General features: G+C 36.5%; 1 long non-coding RNA gene across 1 annotated transcript; it reads left to right on the forward strand.

Moving 5' to 3' along the window:
- The first annotated feature begins 3,204 nt into the window (after nucleotides 1-3,204).
- On the forward strand, nucleotides 3,205-11,524 carry LOC113229657. Its single transcript, XR_003310431.1, has 3 exons — nucleotides 3,205-3,363; nucleotides 9,239-9,490; nucleotides 10,757-11,524. It is a non-coding gene; the product is annotated as an uncharacterized LOC113229657 (long non-coding RNA).
- Nucleotides 11,525-13,392: the final 1,868 nt, after the last annotated feature.

Here is a 13,392-nt window from a genome sequence, read left to right on the forward strand (position 1 = left end):
CCAAGTTATAACCGAATTCTGCCCAAAATCGTGGAAAACATTATGTATTCGCTGACGACGTGAAATTGGTTAAGTGCGTGAAGGGTAGAGAGGATACTGTGGTGCTGCAGAGGGATCTTTACAGCGTGTACGATTGGAGTAAAAATAATAAATTATACTTCAACCTTGCAAAGTGCGAGGTGATAAGCTTTACGCGGTCACCACAGCCGCGTAAGTTTGTATTTTTGTTAGGAAGTATGCTGATGAGTATGTTGTTTACAATAGTCGTCTGACATTCCTCGCGTACATAGAGTGAGTTACGTTGATAGCATAGCGACGACTGGGGTTTGTACTCCGAAATGCTTCTCATCTCTCAGACCGGGCGACCTGCACGCTCTACGTATCATTAGTACGAAGTATATTGGAGACAAGCTCAGTTGTTTGGATTCCTTGTGAGAAGAAATATAACCTCATGTTGGAGCAGGTGCAGAAAGAGTTTCTCCGCCATTTATACAAAAGGCGCTATGGTTATTACCCATTCTTGTATCCTACGCTTTTCTCTTCACAGTTGCGTAGGTTCCTCGCACTGGCGAATTTTTTTGTGAATATTATTCGTGGTAAAATTTACTCCTCTTATTTACTGCAGCGTTTGCTAAGGCTATTTGTGCCGGATGAGTATAGGCGCGCGCGACGCCACGTGCTGCTAGCGCGGGGCGCGGCGCGCACGCAGGCACACCGAAACACACCGGTGCTGCGCGCCATCACACTCCTCAACTCCGTTCTCGAGGCGGTACCACATATTGATTTATTTGATAGCACGTTTGGATATCTAATGAGTGAATGTAGGAATACATTTTAACAAATGAACTGTATGTTCAGTTCTGTGAAATGTATTATGTTTATTTTATTTTATTTTAATTTTTAATTTTCCTTGTTTCTGTGTTTGTAGCGATTTGGACTTTAGTCTGTTAAGTTACAAATGTTAAATGAATAAATAAATAAAATTAATAAATAAATTATACGCGTTAAATGATATGGATTTGGTATAACACCAAAGTTATTTGAAATTTAGATTTTTTTAGATGAATGAAAAGCAACTTCACAAAAAGTCCTCCTCGCAATCGTCGCAAAGACTCTCACTTACTGCGCTGCATAATTACAAAATTAGCGTTAGCAATGAATCAAGAACAAGATTCTTGTCTCAGCTCGCGGTTTCACCCCCTTCCCCGCTTTCTTATCTATGCTCGTACTGGCACCGCGCTGACACAACACACAGTAGGCCCAAACTGATAATTCGTGTGAGTAAAAAATATGAGACGCCCTCCGGCCAGGTGCTGGAAGGCAATGGTTGTGACAAGGTGAGGACCCGGCACAATGACGGACATTGGGGAAGTATATCTCTTACAGTGGAGTGGGCTGACGATGATGATATAAGATATTTTCACGAAAATGGCTTTCACAGATATTATTTATCAATATTCCCGAAATTATTCCCACGTAATTATCAATTTGGGATCACCAAGTGACAGGTTCAAGGTCAATTTTGCTCTCGTTTTCAATGGTTAATGGATTTTAACCCGATTGAAACTCGACATTTTCAAAATGCCGGGTTAAAACTGGGCGCTAGTCCATCTCCTAATAAAATTGTTTTGAAATCTTAGTAGTCCTGTGGTCGGGGCCTAGAAGGATATCCCTTAGAAGAACGGGTCCGCTTTCGCTGTGTTTCAGTGAAATAATGCATTGACATGGGATTTTAGTAAAAGCTGATGATATGTGTCTAGATAAGATATACCAGGTTATTTGTAGTGTTGGAAGTGACAACCCTAACGACGTCCGTATATAACTAAAATTGACTTTAACTTCTAGATTCATTTTTTTTTTAATTTATTGCTGGCCATGGAAACAAAGTCCTTCAGCCGAAAACATAAACGTTTAATTATATTTCTGTAAATATGGCCACCACAAAGAGGATAGGCAATTTGAGGCGGCGTGATTGGATTGACTCGGGATTCCTTAGAACGGGCCGATACGGGTATTTTAGTTCGAGATTCGTATAATTTCGCGTTTTAATCTTCGATTAAGGCACAATAGCACTATCCTATTCCACTTTAAACTAGATTTCACAAAATAATTGAAAGTCAAAATAAAAACGACACTTTTCCTTCCAAAAGGCCCAGAGCGAATCTTCTAGATTCATGTTTAAATCTGTTTTTTGAGAGATGCTCAGGAGACAAAAACATTGAAACGAAAATTTAACAATAATTTATTAGTCTGGATCTAATAACGTTACGAGCTTGGTATATATATATATATATATATATATACCAAGTGTATATATATATAATAAGAAGTACTTTTGAACTATGTACGCCATTTTTTTTGTAATAATTTTAATTATTGTGTTAGAATTTTTTTTTCACTTTATCTGATTAAAATTTAAGCAAACTCACGCGGGAGTTCTAGTCTAATGTTTTAAATCATGAGGTCTATAGGTTTTTGGAATAAAAAAGCACATGTCCAAAAAATGGGCTCTATAACACACTGTTCGGTTTAAATATCGGGTAGCAGTGCTATCTTTGTATTATATGAATGGATTTCGATCTTTTTTTTAATTCTTTTGAGTATTATCCGCTCCAGGTATATTACTTGAAATTTAAATAAGTATACTTTGTTTATTCACATCTCTGGTTATAAAAACATAGAATATACTTAATGTAAATAAATAAGAAACTTTAGGCAATAAAAATGTACAAGAGAGGTTATCACTTTATGGTTGTTTAAAAGGTTCATTTGTAACACAATAGCTAGCATACGGTAGTACAACTTTGAGAACACGTGAAGTTAAAACTTCAAATATATCAAAAGCTCAATGATAGCGATGGGAAGAACCATTTTTATCCAAAAAGTTGAAAACAAGTTCAACAAGAAACATTAGAATATTCCAAAAAAACAATAAAATGGAAAATTCCTTTACTGACTATTAGAATGAGTTATTTAAAATGTTACATATAAAGATCGACTCTGTAATGTGTCCAGCTCCAGTCAGCAGCCGGTGGCGTGATCAAGCGCAGGATTTCCATAACACAAAAGTTGTATAGCGGCGTCTAACTGGACGAAGGGACAGGTTGCGGTATCCGGGGGGACGTTCTCATATAAGGAAGCAGCATTAAGTTCCACATTTGGCCGTCTCTACACGCACCTTTGTCGATTTCCACATTTAAATACAAGTTGTCCGTTTCACCGACCAGTTGGGACGTGTTCCTCTGATCAATCGGCCGCAAAATTTTGTTTTTGTGTGGAGTTTTTAATTATTTTCAACTAAAATTGTGTGTCAATGACAAAAGCCAAGAGAAAATTTGCCATCACCGATAAATTTCTTCCTAGGTAAGTGTTTTGTTGCTCTTTTAGAATTATAGCGATATTATGTACAGCAAACACGAAATACAATTATTTTTTACAATTAAATTTATGCTATATTGCTGAAGAGGTAAGTTATACGTATACGATAAAGAACTTGGTAGCACAAAATTGATCTAATCCGGTTACGTTGGTACATAATATATTGTATATGTACTAGTAGCAGTAGAGTACTTTGTGTGTGAGTCGTTCAGGGAAGTACTGCCACGTTATCTATTCCTGCCGCTAAGCAGTAATGAGAACATTATTGCGTTCCGGTTTTGAAGGGTGCTGGTGAAATTATAGGCACATGAGATTTGTCAACATTTTGTGTTGTGTCTCTGGGTGATACGAGCAGTGGCAGTGTTCCTAAGATCTTTGAAACTTAAAGCTCTGAGTGTTGCTATGGACAGGCGTGTCGCTTAACACCAGTGGCACTACTTGTTCGTCTGGTCACTTGGTTTCAATAATTTTTATAAAAGCAAAACCGACCTCAAACGTTCGTGGAATTACATCTATTTGCCAAGTTTCATCCCCTAGTTTGACACCCTTAGAGGTGGAATATTTTCTTCAAATATATGTGGGACCAATACTGAGGTATTCTCTTTCCAACAAAAAAAGAATCTTCAGAACCGGTTTAGATTATTTTCGGATATATTTCCACTTTCCAGTCAATTTGATTGAAAATCACATTTCCAAATATTCAGCACGATGTCCTTTTGCTCGGCAATTGAATTTAGGCCATGCAATATCAAAAGGTCCTATCTATTTACGTAAGCAATTAAAATGTCTATAGCAATTAACTTAAGTCAATGTCTATAACCAATCGTAACGTCAAATAAAAAAAACTAGCGGTAATTTTTAATTTTTTATCGATTAGTGGTCAAACTAGTTTAGTAGCTAAATTACCTCCTTACTTTCGTCATTATTTTATACAGCAAGTACGTATTGGAACTAAGCATGAAGCAAACTTGGAATATATTCACGAAGTTCTAGTTCTCAAGTCGGAGGAAATCGGTTATTGATTATTAATTCTTGCTGCACGTGTTCTGATTTAGTGGATTACTAAAAATACGATTAAATAATTATTACAATTGAAAACATTATTCTGATGTACTGACTTAAGTATAAAAGTTTAGGCAATTATAGAATATTTATTTCTCTAAAGAATATAAATTAATTACAGAAAAACTCGTTTGTAAAAGTTTGTCAATGAATTAAAAAAAGACTACGGTTGCGTGGCCTGCGTGAGAAATAAGTTTTTTGCAATATTTTACTGATAATTACTGCTAATAGCTCTGAACAATGCCGCAATGCCGGTCGTAACATGCACTTCCTGAACACATCATAGAGAGTTTATAATGTTATAGATAATGCAGTGTATGTAACTGTACATAATTAACTAAATTTAATGTAAACAAACTTCAACTCTCACTTGCAAGCAAAGCAAGCGTAGTTGAGTTGAGTGAGTACAATATTTAGAAGTGAGTTTCGTTTTCGAGTTACGTCGTATTACTGCCGTACTCTTTAATTCAATCACATGTTAATTTATCTGTTAACTGTCCATCTTTTTAAAGGTTGCGAACTCCTGAGTTTTTAGGTTGTTTATCGTAGCAATTTGTGATATGTGATATTAAATGTCCTTATTTAAATATTTAATCTGTGCCGTCAATCCCATTTACGATAGAGTCCCCGTGAGACGTAAGTTGACAAGTCCCATGTGCCTGTAATTTCACTAGCACAGTAATGGTCATATAACTGCGTTGCGGCAGAAATATGTAAGGAGCCAGTACTTCCCTAGACGAAGTCTTGCATTAGGAGCGCTACTGTTAATAAAATGGTTGCTAATATCACATAAAAATCCGTTTGGTCTATTCGCTCGTTTAGGGCGCCTTTTTTCAGTTTCTCTCAGCCTTTTCAAATTCTCTGTTTAAATATTTTCACGTACCTTTGGTTTAGTTACTTTTTATAAACGTACCTACCTATATATGACTGTTTACGTTGGAATAGAATTTGCTAAAACCATTTTAATATTTAATTATCTAGTAGGGTAATAACGTTTAGTTATATTTGTACTTAAGAGGAGGTACTCAGTTCGACTGTATTTTTGAGTGGGTATGTTATTTTATTTTTTTTTATTTATTTTATTTATTCATTTATTTCAGGCAACTAAGGCCCATATAACAAATACCTTACAGACTAACATACATATTATTATTATTGATACATACCTTACAGACTAACATACATATAAAATAATATAAACTTATTAACTATTTACACGAATTACTATTCGGCGACGTGCGACGCAAACAAGTGTCATGTATCGTTCCTCTGAACCGCCGGAACATGACACCCTTCGGCCAAAACTCTGCCTGCATGAAGGTCGACAGATGGACCGTTGGGACCCTCACCACAAACGAATTAAAGTTAACGTTGTGGCGAGACTCCAAACGTTCGACCCTCAGGGTGAATTTGGCTTTCAACCGGATATACTCCACTATATCCTCAGACTTCGTGGAGTAATGCAGTCGAGACAGGTACAACTGCGTCGTCGGTATGGCCGCACGAAGCAAGAAGTTCTGTCCCGTTGGAGCTGTGCCACATAGATTTCGGCTGGTGGGTTTCTTTCTTCTCTTCTCCACCTTTGTGAAGCCGTCCTCGTCGCACCTGTCGGTCTGCCTCTGAGATTTGGCACCTGCGATTCCAGAGACAGGCATTCGGGGTTTACTACCGCCCTTTGCAGTTTTCCGCAACTCGGGTTTTGAAGTCGCGGTTCCGCTGTTATGCCATTACTCCGATATCTGTGAACCGATTTAGATAATTCTTTTTTTATTGGAAAGAGTAGTAGTAGTTTTTTCAAATTTAAACAAGATATTCCACTTCTAAGAGTGGCAAAGGAGATTATTAGGAGATAAGTCCGGTTGTTGGATTTCACCCAGTTTCTGATAACCGGTCTCAATAAAACTTGGCAAATAGATGTAATTCCACAAACTTTTGAGGTCAGTTTTCTTATGGGTATAATAATTATAGACTTACTACTTACTTTTAGGCTTCTTGTTTACGATAGAGCTAATTTTTACAGGAATTATGAGTTCCATATGGGAGTTACCACACTTATAGCACAGAATCGGCTTAAGTTGGTCAGAAAAGCTTTTGAGTCCTTGCAATAGGAGTGAAAATAATTATAACTTAAAAAAAAAACTGTTCTCAAAAGTTCGTGAAATTACATCTATTTGCCAAGTTTTATTGAAATCGGTTACTGGAAAGTGTGCGAAAACGGGTTCATTCTCTAGTTTGCCAGAGTTACAATATTTTCTTCAAATTTAAATCGGATCACTATTGAGGTAGGTGAGATATCTCTTCTTCCATCCTTATTCTCTACACACGTTTAAACTCGCGATTTTAACTAGGTACTCTAAACTCATGATCGAACTCGCTCTTCCACTCAAGCAAGCGTTCCTTAACTACAGACTAAAGCTACTTCTGTTCAAACCAACTACTTAGATACTAATTCTGTACCTTTCGGTTTGTTAATGATTATAAAGAAATCTTTCATTTATATTTCTAACAGTAGGTACAATAACTTTTTTTATAAAAAAACCGTTTTCAAAAGTTTGTGTGTTTGTCAAGTTTTAGAGAAACCCATTAACGGAAATCCAATTTACTATTATTAGAGGTACCCTCTTTCTAACATATAAAGAATCATCAAAATCCGTTCACAATACTATAAATACAATCGCATTGAGAGCCTCTTCCTATAGTATACATTTATTTAAACATGAAAGTAGGTAGGTTCTTCACAAGAACAGGATAACAAATACATATTAAAATTTATGGATTAATTCATCGACCGTGCAAATAACCAGTTCGTGTTCACCACAAGCTACATTTTGCATATTGCTATTCCGTCAATGTTGCCATTTAAAGATATGCAACGTTTTATTTTCTTTTTTTTTTAAGTTTTAGTTTAATGACGATTATAGGTACTTCAACGTGTCTTCTTTTGCCTTGAATATCTGGCGCTGAGACCAAATTTGACAAAAATGTACAATGACGATGGTGACGTGGTACAAAGTATTTAGTTCTGTCTTATGCTCACATTACTGCCTGGCGACAGAAATAGGTACGGCAGTACTTCCCTGGACAAACTCTTTCACAAGAAGCACCACTGCTACTAAATTTTCTTATGATATCTACGGTTACCGTGGATACATAATGCTTGATTTTGTTAATCTTTACATTAACCATTCAGGCAAAAGAAAATTTATTTAATAATTTTATCTACCATCTATGTAACTGATTTAGGATATCGCATACAAACCAACGTTGCGGGACGATCCGTGACTTTGAGTAAGTCGTGATCATGAGACTTATAACCCCCGTTCATACGGCATTGTACTGCACGTTTTTTGCAGTATAAATCCGAACCGAATAAACAGTGGCGCAAAAAGCGCACACACGTACAAATGCACATCGAGTACTGCAAAAAAACGTGCAGTGCAATGCTGTGTGAGCGGGGGTAAAGGGCCCGAAACGTAGGCTTGTATGAAAAAACAAACACGATATAGATTCGAAAAAATAGTTACATATCCTATGTGTAATAATCGCGAAAACCTAAAAATCGATCTGTACAACTGATAATAAACCTTTTGGAGCTGTAATAATGAGCTACGTGAAGTAATGAAAATTTTGAATTGTAAAAGTAATGAAAACAATTCTTCAGAACTCTATTGTATATTATACGTACTTACTCAGATAAGCTTTTCACTCAGTACAAACTATGGGAAACTTAAACAAAATAATCTAGATGAACTGGCAACACTGCCGGTGAGCAACATGTGCACGCGCCGGGTGTGTGACAAACGACAAACAGCAGTCAACGCCCTTGGTCACCTTTGCCGAAACTAGTTAAACTGGGCAAAATGTAGGTCTTTCGTAAACTATATGATAATTCGAAATTTAACAGGCTATTTATGGATGAAATATTTTTATTTAAAGCTAAATCGATGTCACATTATCGAAGTCGCTTAAATCTTTCCATGCCCTTGAGATCACAAAACTGCTGCAAATACAATATGCTGATTACTTGGTTACATAATCAACGTTTATGCAAATTAAGATGATCCAACCATGCCCAGAATTGCATCAGCTAGTTTGTCCAGTTCTGCCCATATACTACCTTTGATTATTCCATGTTAATGGAAATTTATTATATTTATTTTCTTGAGATGTATCTTCAATAGCTGGAGCTGGTTAATTAATGTTTTTTTCTCTATTAGGTGTACAATGTGGTAAACATCTTTTTGTTTAAAATCTTTACGTAGTATTTTCATACACATTTGTTATTTGAAATATACAGGTTGTACGGTTGTAAAAGGTTATTTTCTCTTAAATTTTCTTTTCTTTTTTTACTGGTTTGCAGACATGCAAACCTATTTAAGAAAACCTGTTCAAAGTTTGAGTACCTACCTCCCTAATTCAAATCAAAATGCCTGTTCCTAAATAAGCAAATTGCATTTAAAATCGCCAAATTTATTAAATAATAATTCGTAATTAAACAACCATTACAACACGTTCGTAAAGAAGATTCCAGTGAGAATAAAAATTAAAATAACTTTTATTCAAATTATCATTCGTAGAAATGTCCTAAAATAATTAAACACACGTAATATCTTTTATTTTTTCTTTTCAAACGTCCAAAATAACCAACATACCGACTTTGAATAGCATAAGTTTCCTAATGAATTTTGGATCGATTCATTTGATACTGAATCGATAAGTGAATATATCGGTGAAACAGATTTCGTTCCTGATGCAAATATAATACTTATTTTAATGATTCAAATATCTTAATTTCCAGACTCGCTAAAAACCTGTGCACCAGGAAGGGTAGTCGTCGAGCAAACACCGGCAACCGTCTGGAACACTCAGTACTCACTCATATCCAGCACGTCCCTTAGATCACTTGCCTGTACTCTGCTTCCCGCACCCCCATCCATTTTTCCCGGCGCACCTATTCCGTGTTAGCTATCATGGCCAGAGGTGATGAATGCAAGACCGCCACTAAGGCTAACTATGTCTGCAAGCACCTTGACGTCGCAAGTCCCCTCAAGTAAGTAAAATTTTTGAGTACGTTTAAATCTTTTGTGATTATATATTTCACTCGCTGTCTTTAAGCTTCTTGTCAACCATCATCATCCAGTCCCAAATTCAAAGCACTGTACCGGTAACACCTACTCTCACTTCATAAATCTGTGTTGTGTGTTTTTATTCTTTAACGTAGTTTGTCTAGAATCGAAGTTTGTTGTTGCTTTGATCTATTCTTATTATGTGTATAATTATATGAAATAGTAAATACATTACACAACATTAAAACCTCTGTACAGTCACAACTTACTTCTACAGCTGTAATTATATTCACAGTCGCTCATGCACTTATTTGTCAAACAGGTTATTTTAGATGCACTATTTACACTTTGCTATGTATATTATTATTGTCAATGTATACTTTACTCATAGTCGTTATATTTTTGCTTTCAAATTGTTTAATCCCTCTCGTTGGTTCTCACTGAAAACCAGCGCCTTAGGAAACTTTGGCATTTGCTGAGTCAGCGCCGTTTCACTGCTATGACAATCATGTTCTATTATCTATCTATCATCAGCTTATACGCATCCACTGCTGGACATAAGCCTACCCTCACGCACGCCAACTCTCCCGGTCTTATGCCGTCCGCATCCTGCCGCTGCCGGCCACCTTTCACAGGTCGTCCATCCATCTTGCCGCAGGGCGTCCCACAATACGTTTTCCCACAATACGTTTTCCTTGTTCTGGAATGGCGACCACGACGGTCGCCATTCCAGAACAAGTCTGCTCCATCATCGGTCGGTCGGTTTTGCGAGCTATGTCTGTCACTTTAGTTCTCTGACGTATATCCTCGTTAGAGATTCGGTTAGAGATTCGGGAGAAACCCCAAGCATAGCTCGCTCCATCGCACGCTGGCGACCTTGAATTTGTGGATGAGGCCTGTTGTTAATGTCCACGTATCGGCTGCGTATGACATAACTGGTAGAGCGCACTGGTTAAATGCCTTAGTTTTTAGGCTCTGTGGGATTGACGACCTGAAAATGTGGCTAAGCTTCCCAAATACCTGTCAGCTTCCTTCTCGAAGTTGTGCTTGCCAATCTGGATATTTTGGCCAAGGTAGACGTATTGTCAACCAATCTAACTTCAACATCCAAGACTGCGCTAACTTTTACTGTTAACTGTTACATAAAACGCCTTTACACGACACTATTTTGAGTCAGTTTTCTTTCTGTATGTCTTGTAGAGTAGCCTAAAGAGCTAACTAACGTGTAACATTTCAATGTATCATTCCAGAAAACCTGTGACCGCACCAGCCACATCTTCGTACACGGCGAAGAAACCTGAACCTAAAAACTACGGAGCCTGGGGCCCAATTTTCAAGGACAAGAAGACCTTCACTGACATGCACCTCTGCTGAACCACCCATCGCCCATTGCCGACGATGCGCCGGTCCATTGCTTTGCTTCATCATCATCGTCACAAACTTCATTAGTTGATAGAATGAGTATGTGTCTCATGCACAACATAGAAAGAAATTTGAATCTAATATCTAATTGTAAATCTTAAGTATTATAAATTGGTTATTATAATGATAGGCTGAGTAGATACTACCATATCATAAGATTATGGCTTTTGCTTCCTGGATCTTTGACATTGTTTGTTTTTATTTGATTTTAAATTCGGGATTTCATCGTGTATAAAAGCATATTTGCATTTTTATTATTGTCCATGTCCCTTCGAGACCACCGACGTTGCAATATATGTATGTTTTTTTATGTGTTTTTATATTCAATAGATTTTATACACGTTTAACGTAAGTGAAAGTTTAAACCACTGTCTTGTTTGTTTTGTTCGGATATTGAATATTAATTTCTATAAATATGGTAATTATCCATGTCCCTACATTACTTTGTTGATTTCATTACCAGATTGTTAATAATATTATCTTGAGCCAATATATTTGATCGAAGACACTGGGACACTAAATAAAATTTGGTGTTAGGTTTTATTGTTGTGGGAATATTGTGTAAATTTTAATCGTAATTGGAAACTAATTGATCATCGTCTATTACTTATAATGATTGTAGTTTTTTCCACAACGCATAAGATTATTTAGCCAGTAAGCAATCAGTAAATGTAACGATTTTAAATAAAGATGTTATTATGCAGTTCTTGTTTGTGACGATTATATAACTTAGTTTCTTAGCATTCTCTTTTTGGAAATGGGTTTTTTCTATCACCTACTAACACACCATGTATTCATTGTACGCTATTAAAAATGTCACTAGACAAAATTGTTTTGTTAAGAACCTTTAACCTGGAGGAAAGCTTTAAAGAAAGTCCTGAACTCTTAAGGTTATTTTTATTTTAGGTTTTATGGTATTGTTACTACTGTTACCTGAGGCATAAGTTTACTTTTTATAAATACGCACACACTCAACATAGTCCCGTACTACGGAACCCCTGTGTCGCGAGTGCCATGGACACTACATAGACAACCACAAATTACACCCAAACTCACGAGAGAAATAAACGTAGGCCATACAAATATTTCTCCCGGCCCGGGAATCGAACTTGGGACTTCTGGGTGGCAGTCCGGCCAGAGAGGCAGTTATTACATTCCTAGGTACAAAACTGAAGCGAAAAAAGCTACCTAAACCATAAATGGATAAGTTAGGTGAGAGTTTTGACGACGTCAGTGGTCGAGTGGCTTGCATACCGGTTTTCATGGTGTCGTCATTTCTGGGGTCCCGGGTTCAATCCCCGGCCGGATCAATGTAGAAAGTAGTAGAAACTAACTTTTCTGTATTGTCTCGGGCCAGGGTGTCATGCCATCGTTGTTTCCGATTGCTAAAACACAAGTGCTTTGGTTACTTACTTTGGGATCAGAGCAATGTGTGTGATGTTGTCTAATATTTATTTATTTATTAATTTCAGTGTAGGTATTCAGTAACTACTGGAAAATTGTAGGTTTGTAGTTAAAAGGGTTTCATTAACAATCGCTGTACATTAAAAAACGAAATAATTGCGTAAATAATGATCTTTCCGGTAAAAAGTATCATTAAGCAAAACCTGAACGGCTGGCGGGACAGAAACCTGAAATTATTGATCCAGCTCGACGATTCGATGAAACAGATTGATTTTATTGATTGTAACGACAATTCAATGAAATTTCCTGGTGCAGAAATGTTCTTCGAAGTTATTTCGAAAGTAATACATAAATTTTGGTAAAATATTCTGAAAGGAAAGATCAAAGACGAGTTAGGCGAGTTAGGCATTTGCAATAAGCTACACAGACCAGTTTAAAGTGAAAGTAATATGGAGACAGCGAGCGTATTGTAAAGAAACTTGGCCTCAAACTCAAATATTGACTTCATAATAAAGTAAATTATATTTGAAATTGTCACAAATTAAAATCTACTACTCATTCGTAAGGTAGATTCTCCTGAGAAGAATGAGTAAGAAACTCTAGAGGTTGGGTCTCTATAGATTGTTATAGTCCATGTATGCAGAGGCTGTATAACGTTTTTGTTCAACAATTTTAAACCCCTTATATGGAACTCCGAATATAAACCGGAATCTTATCACAGAAGCATATACATTGCCACCTAAATGAATTTGGTTCTGACTTTGTAAAGACGACACTCAAGAACAGCCAGTTTATTACCATTCCTCTTATTAAGGTTACGTCTACTCATTAATAATTTACTATTTTTTTTAACATAAATTAGATTTTCGTGAATGTGCTGTGATACTAGAGTAGAATGTTATTATTAACCAATTTAAAAAAAAAGAGGAGGTTCTCAATTGGACTGTGTGTTTTTTTATGTATGTTACGCGATAACTCATTTGTGAACCGATTTTGATGATTCTTTTGTGTTGGAAAGAGGGTACCTCCATAGTGGTCCCATTTAATTTTGAAGAAAATC

Source organism: Hyposmocoma kahamanoa, unplaced genomic scaffold, assembly GCF_003589595.1.
Source record: "Hyposmocoma kahamanoa isolate Upper Pololo Valley unplaced genomic scaffold, ASM358959v1 62, whole genome shotgun sequence".
Taxonomy (NCBI): domain Eukaryota; kingdom Metazoa; phylum Arthropoda; class Insecta; order Lepidoptera; family Cosmopterigidae; genus Hyposmocoma; species Hyposmocoma kahamanoa.